At 36.9% G+C, this 14,807-nt stretch overlaps 1 protein-coding gene across 30 annotated transcripts in view; it reads left to right on the top strand.

Annotated features, from left to right (window-relative positions):
* Positions 1–14,807, top strand: part of SORBS2 (sorbin and SH3 domain containing 2) — a 232,611-nt gene that overhangs the window by 78,629 nt on the left and 139,175 nt on the right. For 20 of the 30 annotated variants that reach the window (XM_075091302.1, XM_075091300.1, XM_075091289.1 and 17 more), the window contains one exon: positions 7,229–7,348. The gene's annotated coding sequence lies outside the window, so the exon portion shown is untranslated. Of the gene's footprint in view, positions 1–7,226; positions 7,349–14,807 lie in introns of those variants that run through there. The other 10 variants (XM_075091288.1, XM_075091285.1, XM_075091283.1 and 7 more) reach the window with 2 other exon arrangements.

The raw sequence follows: 14,807 nt of genomic DNA, 5'->3' as shown, positions 1-14,807 counted from the left end.
TATCAAGACTGAGATAAACAATAAGCTTCTGTTCTCCATTTCCTGAAAAGGCCTTTTCATATTTATTTCCCCATATGTTTTTAACTGTTTACTTTTGGAACAGGGCGAGTTAGTTTTACTAGCAAAATAGTGCTTTTAGCAGTCATATCATTCTCTTGGTCCAGTTTCATACTGATAGCTGGAGTGACTGTAGTTGCTTTTCACATCATTAGGACAGCATTTATATGGTTTGCTGCCAGATATATGAAGTTGGCGTAAGTATTGCAACTGGTTACGGTAGATGACCAAGAAGCTCCAAATATTTAGATAATATGCTTTTAATAGTTGGGGATTTTTAAATGCATGTGATTTCACTTCAGGCTTGATAGTCTCTGTATGTTTTAATGTATTTGGTGCTCAGTTAAAGGTATTGTATTTTTTTAAAGGATTCTATATTATATAATGCTGCTGTTAAACATTAAAAAATTATAAACATTTCAATAACTGACAAAACATGGGTTTTGAGTCCTTAGATATCAAACTAAATCTGCAGCAATGAAACTCAGTCCAGTTTTGCCAAAGGTGACTGGCAGAAAATCTGGTACAGGCTGTCTTTCCAGCTTCTATTCAGAAAGCAGACTGATTTTCCAGAAATGTATTGTCCTGATAAAGATCTTGTGGTTTTTTGGTTTTAATATATTAGACCTTGCAGAAGCATAAAGGTCACAAATTTGTAGATACTGACTCTATATCAAAGCCTTTTGCATCTTCAGAAACATGTAACCATAAAGAGAGTCAGTGACACTTTAACTTTTGTGAAAATTCTCAGAAATATGACGATTCCTGAAAAACAAATTTTAAGCTGTATAGTGAACTCAACTTACTGTGATGGCAGAGCTGCTTATTTACAAGATGTCTTTCACAAAAATCTGGCTGGGGGTTTAAGTCTTACATAATTCTTTTTCTATCACCAGACAAAATTTTATTATAGTCAGGATGGGGGAGAGGCAGACCAGACTTATCAAATTCTAAAGTCAAAAATGAGAGCTGAATATAGCTAAAGACAGATGGTGTCTTTTAAAGAGAACGCAGACCTGCTGTTCTCTAGAACAGCAGCAGAGACAACTTTTCATCAAACATCTGCCACTTTGCGCAAACATCAGTTGGTGTTAATGAAGTGAAAGCATGATTCTTCATACTGGGTGTCTTGAACGATGTCTCAAATGTGTGAGTTATCAGTAAAACACTTCTGTAACAAATTCAGAAGGCTTCTTGGATACCCTGCTGGATCAGAGATTGCCTGATAACTCTTGGCCTGCTCTTGAGTGCTTTCTGAGGAACACAAGCCAAAAAAACCCACCCCGTAATTCTAAGCTTCCTCTTTTCCTCTTTTTGGTCTTCCTTCCCAGTTTCCAAGTTTTTCTAGTGAGTTATGTGGGGATGAAGCACTCTTATACCAAACCTGGAGAGAAAAGTGTAGTAACTTTAGTACCTAATTATGTTAGTGAGGTGGGCCATCCACCATTAATTGTTTGAAGGAAATGATGGGAAAAAACTTCAGACAGGTTGGAGCACTTTTTTTTTTTAATGTGGGGAGCTATTTTGGGGTATATGGAGATACTGGAGAATGAAACTGCTTATATGGGAAACCAATGTGCTTACAGTGCAATGGAAAAAAAATTCCATTGTATGGACTTCAACAAACTTCACTCACCCTTGAAAGTTTTTTCAAAGATGAGAGTTCTCTAACCAGAGCTTCAGTATGGGAGTTATAAAGACACAAAGCAGTGATAATTAGTGCGTGTGTCACTTCTGTAGTATTCTCACAGGGTGCAATTCATTGTCTCTGAGGGATGTAGATAATTTCCCGCTTCTTGAAATGTCTATTGTTGTGTGCTGGGACAGATACGTACGTAAGAGCAAGACTGCTTTGTAGCCACTCTGGGAGACTTTTTGAAGTATTTTAACATAATCACCACGGGTAGTTCATTGAGGTAACAGTTTCTTTAGGGTTAGGAAAAAGTGCAAGATGTAACTATCACAGTAACTTGGCTGCCTACGTATTCTTTCTTGCAGTGTTGAGTCCTATGTTCTGAAAGCTTGAATCCATTTATTTTTCAATAAATGATCCACCTTTTTCAATGTGTAGCTCTTATGAACCCGTAGTAGACACTGAAATTCAGAATTTGATGTTTATGTAGGTTTTTCAATGTTGAAGGTTTTTCAGGAGTTCTTTTTCATATGATGGTGTCATGGTTTTAGTTGGGATAGAGTTAATTTTTTTCACTGCAGCTGGCACAGTGCTGTGCTTTGGACTTAGTATGAGAATAATGTTGATAACACACCGATGTTTTAGTTGTTGCTGAGTAGTGCTTGTACTAGTCAAGGACTTCTCCAGCCTCCCATTCCGGGTGAACAAGAAGCTAGGAGGGGAGGGGGCACAGCTAAGAGAGCTGACCCAAATTGGCCAAAGGTATATTCCATATCATATGACATCATGCCCAGTATATGAACTGGGGGAGTTGGCTGGGGGAAGCAGTGATCGCGGCCTGGGGACCGGCAGCGTTGGTTGGTGGGTGGTAAGCAGTTGCATCGCTTGTTGTTTGGGGGTTTTTTTCCCCCTTCTCCCAAGGTTTTGCCTCTCTTTCTCTCTCGTTATTTTCCTTTTCATATTACTATTATTATTAATATTATTATAATATTATATTAAAATATAACATATTTTAATTATTAAACTGTTCTTATCCCAACCCGTGAGTTTTCTTACTTTGGCCCTTCCAATTCTCTCCCCCATCCCACAGGGGCAGGGGGAGTGAGCGAGCAGCTGTGTGGGGCTTAGTTGTTGACTGGGGCTAAACCGTGACAGATGGTCTAAGAAATTTCTGAAGGTACCTTTTTATACATACCCAAATGAAGAAAAATGCTTGTGTATTTGTAGTCATGGTTAAATGTGCTGTCATTGTAATATGATGGTTCTTAAAGTACTGCCACTACGTGAGGCTGAGGTATGCATGATGTCATAGGGCATCAAGATGTATTTTGAAGTAACCTGGCTAGAATGCCAATTGCATTTAATGATAAGGGGGTAGGGGGGAGCAGGAACTATTAATATAGAAGAAAGCTGTCTGCAGTGCTTTCCTACCTAAAAGCTTCGTTAATAAGTCTTGATTATTGTACTTAATGGAAGTTTATTATGACTTCTGATCAGTGCATAGATTTGACCTAGTAAGGATTTAAGAAGTTTTTGTGGTTAACGTGGCCCTGGAAATTTTGGAGTAGGAGAAAGGAGCTAATGTAATTTGTTTTTTATTATTTTCTAAAGAAGTTTTATATATAACAATGAAGCTGTCACTGGTGGGAAATTTATACCAGGTTTCCTATGCTAACGTGTAATTATTGATCCTGATACATTAAGCAGGAGACAAATGGACCATCAATAAATTACTTTTTAGTAGTTTTGTGGTAATTATAAATATCTTGTGTCAGATATGAGTGAAATAGAACAGAAATGTTCAAAGTGAGGTGTTGACTACTTCTATCAAAGAAATGAACCTCAAACCAATTTTCAAGAAACAGACTATTCAGGTACATGTTCTGATCAACTTGTGACAATTGTCACCCTTTCATTCCTGAGCATGTTCATACTGAGCATAGGTGAAGGCTGGTTACAACTCATCTGATGACGCCAAACCTAAAATAGTAACACCTAGCTGAACTTCAGAAATTAAACTGCTGTCAGTGGGGATTAATTCTTTGGTTTTATAGGCATATGATACATTTGTCTGAAGACAGGCATCCCTGGCAGTAGGTTCAGTTAACGTGTCCATGTGTTTTTCATTTATTTTACATTATGTAGGAAAAAGCACAAGTAATGGTATATATGATCTGTGTCACTAGGTATTCCATCTTGTCCACAAAAATGGCCACACTTCTTCATAGCTCCCTTGCTTTTCAGCACTGGAAGCTACTGAAAGCATATCTGAGACATTGAGAAAAGGTTCGTTCTTATATTTAAGATCCTTCAGGATCATATGTGTCCAAGACTTTTGTGAAACTAGCTGAAGTTCAGGGTAAAGCATGGGATTGATAGCTCGCTTCTCTACTTCTGTGGATTTTTTTTTTTAATGTAATCTGGGAAATCTTCATTTTGGAGATGGAAATGGTCATTTCTGTGAATGAACTCTCTTGAGAGACTGAGACACCTCTGCAAATACACAGAGCATGTGTTGTGCTTGCATTCTCTAATGTTCAATGCATTTAATGTTATGTGTCATAGTTCAGTTCAAATTCAAAAAACATGGTGACTTGGAAAAAATAAAAATTGAAAAAAATTGTATTCTTATTCCTTGTTTCTTCCTGGAGCAAGTAACATGCAATTCGTTTAGACACATTATGTTATGAGAAGGTAGTCCACTACTATTGAAAGATCTGAATAAAAACATGTATAGAATAATAAAAGAAAAAAGTTATTACACCTGGTTGTACAGTGTTCATCTACATATCTTGAAATGTACACAGAGAGACTTCTCAAAGGAGGATTCTTCTGCAATTCTGTGTGAGGCTTCAGTGACTCAGCTGTGTTTGAAAGGTTAGGTCCAGAAAAGTAGATATTTTCTGTTACATAAATCTGTGCAGTGGAGGAGGTAGGTAGCTCTTCTGTCTATCGGCATGTTGAACAGTTTTCTATATCTCTCATCTATCCATGTTCTTTCTTCTGGTTTATTGGAACTCTCTCCTGTAGTGTCTGGTCATGGAACTCTTGGAGACTTGCACCAAGTACCTACATTAGCAGTGCAAACTGTACACTTCTTGGTCATGTTTGAATTGCTTAATACCAACCCTTGATTGAATTGCACTGCAGTGTGCCACTAAAGAAATTACATGCTTGATTTTAGTGTTGCTGATAGCCACAAAATGGGAGATATGATTATCATCAGCCTCTGAAAATTATAAGGTGATAATCTTGGTAGTAGTGATATATTTGTCTGTTTTACTAATAAACATACAAATATATTTCACTTTGAGACCTAGATGGTATTTATTATATTTATGGCATCTGATGTTTCCTGTAGATCAAGATCATCCAATTTATATCCAGTAGTTGAAGCATATCTCAATGTATGCCTAAGCAGTGCTTTTGTCATGTTTATTAAATGCTAGAAATACTATAGGTAAAGTGTTATTTGCACAAAAACAGTTGCAGAGAGTGTATGTAGAAACAAGGTACCAAAATGGGTTAAGCACTGATGGTAAATCAGCTAATTATAAATCTGCCTTCTGAGAAAATGCTTCAGAGAAGAAATGCTGTGCTGTGAAGTGTTGTGTATTACTTCAGTAGTAAATTGATACTGGTAATAATGATTTTAACACATTCTTCTGTTTTCATATTTGCATAGTATTAGTGTTTGGCATACAGATATTTATTGATTTAGCTTGTAACCAGCAGACAAATGTATTATGGATAGCAAGGTAATGTGGCATCTGACACTAGTGGTCTGCTACATACAAGTCTTGTATTTATTTACAAACTATACTGCATGCTCCACCTGACCATTACAACTCTCAAGCTGGCTATAATTCACACATTCACGCATTGTCTGAAATTTAAGCTGCTGGAGTCCTTAAATCTCTTTATTCATGGATCTCAAGTTAAATATAAACCGAGCTTATTAATTTCTGTGAACTAGTTTTGTGGTAAAATAATAATCCTAAACAATGAAGCAGCAATAATGATTAATTTAATGGGTTACTATTTAGAGTCTGTGGGGTTGTGTTTTGTGTCATAGCTGCTTTTAACTACAGTAATGCTAAGAACAGTTGGGATCAAGTGGAAAGGATGCCCTTGAGCTAATCTTGAAAGAATTTGAGCTATATTTTCACACTCGGCAGCTTTTTTTGTTATTAAGTGTATTATAGCTAATGATTTTTATATGAATCTTCAGGAACAAATATGCTTTTTGTGTTTGTTTTTAAGAATGAGCATTGCTTTACTCTTTTAATAGCTTACCAAATAGCCTGTGTCTGGCATCCTGTTTTGTGTGTTGGTGTAACTTTCAAACAGTTACTGTTCACAAATAAATCAGAAATTAAGGTGACCCATGGCATTCTAAAATGTTTTTAAATTAGCGTGCTTAAGTAGACTTCATTGGAAATTTAATAGATATTGAAATAATCTGTAATTTTACCACACCAGCCTGTTTTAGGTTTTGAGCAGAAAGAGTAATTTCAAATCTCGTAACTTTTCCTTGAACAAAAGTTACAAATTTTTCAGTGGCAGTGCCTAACAGTGTGGGTGTGTAGGAAAAGTTGTTCTGGTAAAGTGCAAAGTAAGATGTGTCTGTCAGAACTGCTGAGATATGTGGAGGGGCATCTTGAAGTTTTCTTCCTGTACCAGAAGATGATGCAAAAAGTTAAATAACAATGACTGTTTTCCACTGACTTAGTTTACTTGTGATGTCTAAAACTTCAAAGTAATTAGCTTTTATATACCCATCAAGGTATTTTGGGGTCTTTTCCTATGATCATTAATTTGTGTTAATACTTTGTTTCCCAGTATTTTTACATTTTGAGAGGGTAAGGTGGCTGGTTGGGGGCATGGCAGAAGAGGGCAGGGAGATCTTTATCATGTCACTGAATGGCCCTGGTAGAAAAAAATGGAGTGCCAGCAGCTTCAGGTCACTAAGCTTCCAAAAGAGCACTGGTGCTGAAACTGGAAACTGAAGATGCAAACTAGAAACAGATTACTGGCTTTGGTCTTGCTAAACTGATTTGTCCTGTCCTTGGATGTGTATACCAGCCAGATATGATGCACTTAAATGCAAATAGAAGTACTTCTGTCTCAGATGAGCCCTTATATAAAGAAGGCAAAGCATCTTCAGAGATCGCCAAACTCAAAATATTTTTTTTGCATTTAAAAAAAAAATAAATCTATGGTGGTTTATTTCCTAAGCCAGAGGTAAAAGTCTTCAAGGTCCCAGATTTCCTTTTAACAGTGTTTTTTATTCATCATTCACAGTGGTTGTTCCCTGCTCTTTCTGTTTCTTTAAATAAAAATTGGGACAATGAACAAAGTTTTTTGCTATGGATTTCCTGATTATTTTTTTTTCTAAGCTTGAGCTGGGAGGCTGGTTATTCTGTATTGCATTTTCATTTTGGTTGTAGGCAAGCCCATTGCTGCTGAAAATAGCTCAAATGTTCTTAGAACTAAAACAGCAGCCAGGAGCTCAGTTTTTCTCTTTTTCTTTTGCAGACTCTTGCATGTGAGTTAATTTCTTGAGAAACCTTCATAAAGGGCTACAAAAACAGATCTACAAATAGAGAAATTTCTTGTTCCCTCTGCATTTGAGACAGAGCTAAACTCGTCTGTCTGGTAAGTCATATTTTTCTTAAGGATTTGTCTTTCTTCCTGCCCTTATGATGTGCATTCTTGAGTTTCTAATTAGTGTTCAGAGAAAACCAGCTTCTGTTTGCTAGTACTTCTGCTGCATGCTCTCTATGAAGTACGAAGGCTAATCTGCATAGGCATTACTATGCTGCTTTTACAAACTTCAAAATAGCACCTGTGATTCTGTATGGTACTTTAGTGTAAGTGGAGTTTTAGTTTTTTATCTAGTAGTTTGTTCTCAGTTTGCTGTAATGAAAATATTAAATGTTTTAAAGCAAAACTGGTGATTGTTCTGTCTGTCCTGAAATAATTTACCTGTTTGAATGTTCTGAATTTAATGAATTAACTTCAGAATTTGTATTGCAAAGTATATTCGGTGTCAAGTTAGAGCTTAAAAATAAACTTTCCTAGCAGTTCATTTATGTCTCACTGCTTGCTGGTTTCATCTCGTGTAGATAAAATCGGCTTATGCTATTGCTGCAATAGTATATTTTTCTTGGTGATGTGCCTGTTTCACAGGGCAATAAGCATGCTTGTCAGTAGTCTTTAATATAATTCCATAACAGTTCTATTAAAGATATTAGTGGCTTATAGTGTTTCTTTGGGGTTTGAATGTACTGCTTGAAACAAATATTTTTTTATTATGAAGTGTTTACAAAACAAAAGAAAGTTTTGTCCTCTACCTTCTATTATTTTTTATTTCAACTAAAATGAGGATGATCTTCAAAGAGCAAAATATATTTTTTTTTGCTCAGTGCTGTGGCCTTTCTAAGCAATTGGCTAGCATTAAATGGCAGCCTATATATGCTGATTCCATCTGATCGCATTTGCTGTGGTGCTTTGGCTTACCACAACTACTGTGTATTTACGTACTGTATGCCCTGGTTCTGCGTACTTCATTTTGCAGGCTTTGCTCTAGCCCTAATGTTAGTTTATTTCAAAAATATATTGAAACCCCACGTAATATTTAAAAGTAATTGTACATTTAATGTAAAGCTGTTTGGGGGCTTCATGATTCATTTAAGTTTCTGTAAGAGGCTTTCCAGCTTATTTTTGGATAGAGAGAAAATCTGAAGTCTATGTATACATTTCATATAGCATATCTTTTTGTTAAAAGTACAGAATAATCAGGAATTTCCTACAATAGTTTTTCAGAAAAAGTCTGAACCAAGTCTGGTTCAGTTGTGTTTTATTCTGATATTTGAGAATCACAGTTCTAATCCTGGTTGTTGAAACCGTGGGAATTTCAGGCATACTTTGTTTTGAATGAGGCAGTTTCTATTCTTTTTCCCCTTTCATTTTTAATTAAATTATATTCCTCTTGGCTTAACGTCTTCCCTACTCATGTCTTGCTGTGACATATGAAGCTGCTTCCCTGGTCCAGCAGATAAGTTACCCTGTCCTTGTACTTCCTAAGTTCTTTTGACCACACTCGACCAAATAGTTGTCTTACATTGATGGTTTTCATATAAAAAGAATTGGTAACCGGAGGCTTACTTCAGAATAAGCTGAAGCTTTTGAAGGAACTTAAAACACTTGAGAGGCTATACTGTAGTTACTGTATGAGCAGTGTAGAATTTTGTGATCCCTTAACATGTCCAAAAGACATAGCTGGAGGAGACATTACACAAAATTAGGCTGCATAATAGACCAAGTATTTACCAAGTATTTTCAATTAAAAACAATGCTTGAATTGTGTGAAGTAAGGATGGTCTATTGCTGATCATTTTTTAATTCATATAATTTTGAAGTTACTGTGTAAGACCAAGTTTTTACTTTGCACTTAATTTTTGACTAACAGACCTGACTTACAGGAACTTGTATCTGGCATGCTAACACAACCCAAATTTTAGCCAAGTGAACTTGGCATTAAATTCAACTAGGGGGAGGAAATCTCAGGAGAGCAGTGGAATTTCTTTCGTTGAGTAAGTATACCTCTGCATTCATGGGGAACAAACAGTAACATTTTGTGCAGGTTTCTGCTTTGACAGTGTGTCTTTGTTCGCTTCCCAAAGGTGGTGTCAAATACATTGAAAAAAATAAACTTTCTTATTTGGAGTTTTCATTTTACTTAATCATATGGTCTCAGGGAACCCATTAAGCCTGAAATGGCCTAACACTGTTGTTCATAATTCTTTGTGTGTGAAGAGTAAATGCTCGCTCAGAACAATTTAGGTTACATAAACATGCTCTCTCCTTATTGTCTTTGTGTGCTCAAATAGGTATACTTGCCTCCCACTCTAAATATTTTATGATGGAATTATTTGATCAGAGTGTTTCAGAAAATGTTTCCTTCTTGCCAGTATATGTTTTCCGAACAACGTGTATTACTGAACTGTTACTTTGAGAGACAATAAATCATGATAGCTTGGATTTCTTGTCAAAAGCTTCATGCTGATAAAGAGCTTAAATTAATACACTCTTTAGTCACAGTGTGTCAATGTTGCTTCCACTGTGTGGTCTAAGTTCAATTCACTTATTGATGGCAACACGGTTTTATGGTATCTGTTCTGTATGGGACTCTGTACAGGATTCTGATCCGTGAGCAGAATTTCAAAGTGACAGGATTATATCAGCAGATCAGAGTAATATGTTGAAACTGCATGGGTTTAATATGTGACAATGCTGGAGAAGAAAAAGGTGTGTTGGAAACGAGAGAGCAAGACCTGGTGATGGAGGAAGTTAGTGTGAGTGAAAGGCCATCATGCAGCTGCCCCTTCCTTGCGTTAGCCTCAGGTTGGGGATACAGCAACTTGGAGGTGGTGAAAGCGTGTGTATTCTTATGTGAGACCTCTGAGTTGTGTCTGCACTGGACTTACCTGGCCATGTGCCATTCTCAGACAGCAATAGATAGCTCTGGAAAAAGTTTGATGTGATTCTGTGTGCAACTAGCTGCTTTAGAGGGGTGCAATTTTTATGGCATCCTGGTTAACTTCTCTCTGCAGTAATGAAAGATGGCAATGCCTCTTCATTGGCTCTGGGGCTTAGGCTGTGTTTGACCTTTTGATAGATCCAAATCAACTAGGAACTGGCAGGATTCCCAGATTTTCACAGTAGCCTCTGCTCATCATCATTAATTTGTGGTTTGGGGGAAGAGAGTAAAATTAATCACTTTATTAATATTCAGGTACAGCAATGAGCATCTTCTGTCAGGCTTACTAATTTTAACTATGATGTCCAAGCTTTCAGTTACTTAACCTTCCAAAAAAAAAAAAAGTTGACAGTTGAAAGCAGATTTTTTTTTTTTTGCATAGGAAACATACAGGAGTAGTTTGATTTTCACTTTTGCCTTGAGCTTTGAGTTTCATTTGACCCTAACTTGTGTTTGAGTTTGAAAAATATTGATTTGGTAATAAAGTTGTATGATATGTAGTTGAGAATTTTGTTTACCTTATTTACTTCCCGGAAGGGAAGGAAGCAGAGGAGGGAAGATAAGCTATGTTGCTTATGTGAAGGGACAGTTGAGTTGGAGAGCCAGTTCCTCAGTCTTGGTAATGCAGAGTCTACTGAAAGACAGTTGAGTTCTTATCAGTAGAAGGAATTTTTCAATAGTTTTCATAGCCTTCAATATATAGAATTAACTAGTTGATCTTTCCACAGTGATTGTTAGCCAAATAAAGGCAGTTGGAACTTGCTGTCAGAGGTCCATTGGATCTCCAAATGGTGTGAAATCACCTTTTGGTTCTACTTCCCCTCCAGGCCCTGCACAGAGCTTTCTAGTGCTGAAAAGGGAAGCTGCTGGGTGATTTTTGTAATGTTACAGCCCAGGCCCAAAATAAAAGTGAGAATAAAACCCACACAAGATTTTGTTAAAAATAAGGATAAGGAATGTGTGAGTTAAACAAAAAACTTAGGTGCTATGGCTTAAAGTCTGGGGACGTTCTGATGTACTGAAAGACACTGCATTTGCCTGTGACACAGTGATTAAAAATGACCTTAGACTTCCGGAAGCAGAATTAAGCTAATATTAAAGTTTTTGAAAAATCTTCCTTAAAGTATGTCCCAACTGTATCTACACACAGGTTCCTAGAAGCCTACCTGCGATATAAGAATTGAATGTTTAAAGCTGGATCACCACTTTTGTCTGATACCTCTTGGAGTAACTAACAGTAATATATTCACACAAAGCATTTTATAGTAATGGGTTTGCATGAAATGAAAGATTTTTTATTAAAATTGAGCAGGTGTACAGTTTAATCTTCTGCTTGAAATGGAATTCAGGTTTGCCTGTAGGGTGATGCTTCTGAAAAGCACCATCATCAACTGCCCATTTAAAAAGCAAAAAAAAAAAAAAGCTTGGTGTTAAAAGGCTCAAGAAAACTGTAACGAAGAAAGTATGTCTGAATTCCTAAAGGGTGTTTACATGTACTGCAAATGGGCTGTACTGAATTACTTCGAACTCCAGAACTTGATGTCCTGTGGAGTTTGTATATGCTAGTGGCAAAGGTTGCTATATACTGGCCTCCCCACCCCTATCTGGATTTCACTCCTTTATGTGAATAGGATAAACGCAAATCCACTGACTTGGAAATAATTGTATGGCTTCTTGCTTTGTAGCAGCTGACTGCATGGTGGTTTTCTAGCAAAACACTTAAGTGACAGGTGGCAGGTCAGCATGGTGTTGATCTGTCTTCCTGTGATCTTGGAATTCTCACCCAAATGACTTAAAATGCTTAGATTTCTGTAGTGAGATGTGCCAAATATTTGTTTGTAAACCCAAATGATTGGTGAAGAAACACTTGTCTGACTAGATATGTATTAAAATATATATAGTAATAATAAGGAATGGGTAGAACAGCTGAAATGAACCAAGAGCTGACTTCTAATCAGGATTTGAACAAAGCCTGTCAACTTACTTCAGACTGAAAATACTGTTACTACGTGCCACTGGTAAGGAGCATGCTTTTGTTAAATTTTCAGATCTTTGTATTCTTTGGGCCCAGGTAGAATGAAAAGCAGTAGCATCAAAATAAAGCTGTAAATTTTGAAGTCTGCACTCTTAGCAATTGTATATGCTTGGCCAAAATGTTTGGAGTTGGAGAACTGTTTCCAGTGGAAATCTGGGCTCCTTTGGGTAAGTCTCTTACAGGCCAGCAAACACAGCAGTGCAAATTTGAAAGTCCTTTGAGTCAGCTGGTTGAACGACTTATTACAGAATGTTTATTCATTGAATTTAATAACTTGTCTGTCAATTATCTGGCAAACCAGAGTGACCTGGACAAAGGTCGTTCTTACTCTTAAGGCTTTAAAATATTCTTGTATGTGTCTGACCCTATTTGACTGTCACAAACAGCTGCTACTACGCACTTGCAGAATACTTGAGTGTGCAGTGTTACAAGCTCTGTCAGCCTATCTTGTCAGAAATTACATGACCCAGTGTTGAGCTTCATCTTTGAGGATAATAATGGCTGATGAAATCAATAGGACATGGACAAAATGTTTGTTGGGATAGGATCACGCAAGACAAGAGGTAGTGTAAATGTTTTAAGTTATTTTAAGTGTTATTGCCTTGTTTTGTATGAACTCAAAATACCATCTTTAGGCTTTTGTATAGATTGCCACATTTAGGTTGAGAAAAATATTAGACTGATTAAGAAATTCTAAATATGTTTTTCTTATAAGGTTTCAGAATGAGGATGCACTTTTCTTGATCACATGCTGTCCTGGTTTCAGGACACATGCTCCTCACCAAATAGAAATGAGGCAGGTTTAAAAATGAGTATCTCTTTCTGCAAAGAGAACATCTTTCGCATCTGTTAGGCAACTGTAATAATATCGGAATGAACAACTTAGTAAATTTAAAAACCTGGTTCTTTCCTAAGTAACACCTCTGACTCTGGCACAGTAGGCACTGAATGATACTTTGTGTTTTGTTGAACTGATTGAGTTCTTATACTCAGATTTTGTTCATTTCCTCCCCCTTTCAGTTTTGCACTTGGTGCTGTCGTGCACCCATTTGAAAGTTGGTATGTCCAAGTGTGTTACCATGCACATTCCTGGTAGACTGTGTTCTACAGCTAAGAGAGGGGGAACAGAATTAAAAATGCAACATCCTGCATTAAGTGTGTGCACCTCATGTATTCATTGATTTTTCTGGCAATAACCCTTGTGTGTAAACTTTCCTGTTTTCTCTTCCCTTTGTAATTACAATATCTTAAGCAGACATGTTTGATGTATAGTTTGTTCTCTGTTTTTACCATTGTGTGATTTCAGAATTGCTGTGAATAACTCTCATGTTCTGTTGCATGAGTTACACACTGTAACACTTAGCACTTGCAAATTCCTTTCTGAAAACTTATATCGGCAACTCTTTTCCTCAAGGGGGTGGGGAGATTGCATTGATAAACTTTTCATTAAATTGTGTAATGAGCAATCGTGATAATATCTCGTAAATGTACTTCTAAGTCAATGGAAATACATTGATTCTGGCATAGTTATTCAAATGATACAGAAATTTTCATATCCCATATATGAAAGTGATAGAAATTATTCCTGGAAATTTGTAGTAATATAGAGTTAAGGAAAAGACCATCCTATCTATCGCTGCTGTAAAGGTGATGAACAAAGAAAACGTATGCTCATTTGGGCAGTAGCAAGTGTAATGAAGAGTGATGGTAGCCCTGACACTGAGAACTACTCGTGCTAATAATCAATACCAGGATTGCTAGTATAGCCATGCAAATCTCTGTCCTGGTTTGGGTAAGTGGATAAGTAAAGAAAACAAGCTCAGTGCAAATCTGTTGAGTTTAGACCATGGTAGCTGGCTTGGCCCTTCAGATACAGCTGTGCTGCTGACATGAACTGTGGCATGTCAAGCTTTAGTTTTTCCAGTCAGTTCTTTGACAGCTTCTTCCATTTCGTGCTGTTATTGGCTAAGTGTCTTTGCCTTTCACACTGACACTGATAGAAGTCACTATGTGATTACTTTCTCTATAACGTCTACATGTACTATATAGCAGAATTGTGCTATTCCCCGTAGAAGCAAGGAATGACAAATTGTGTTTCTTCGAATTAGACACTAAGGGGATTACTTAACCATAGATTGCTGTGTCTTAATTGATAGGTGTTTTGACTGTGGGCAATGTGTGGGGAAGTGATCAGGCCAAAAAATAAATAATAGCATGTATAGGCCAGGATTGTTAGTTTTGGTGATCACACACTGCTTACAATAGCATAGCAATTTGGTCTATGTGAGGTCAGTTAAAGGCTTTAGTCCATTTGACACAGGCAATTCTCTGCTGGCAAAGCAATATCTCCTGAGATGAGAGCTTATGGTGTTCCAGTCTGTCTGTGGTCTCTTCTGCGTCTGGAGTAAGCAAGGAATTTCAACTGCTCTATCTCTCTGACCCTACAGGGTCAGCCCAAGGTATATTTAAAAAGTGAAGCTAGGATGGTTTTGTTCTTACTATTCATTCCAAACGTTTTATGTGGAGTAAATACAGCA

Source organism: Phalacrocorax aristotelis, chromosome 4 (assembly GCF_949628215.1).
Source record: "Phalacrocorax aristotelis chromosome 4, bGulAri2.1, whole genome shotgun sequence".
In the NCBI taxonomy this organism is placed as follows: Eukaryota; Metazoa; Chordata; class Aves; order Suliformes; family Phalacrocoracidae; genus Phalacrocorax; species Phalacrocorax aristotelis.
The sequence above is the reverse complement of the archived record's forward strand: the minus strand, read 5'-3'. Positions and strand labels throughout refer to the sequence as shown.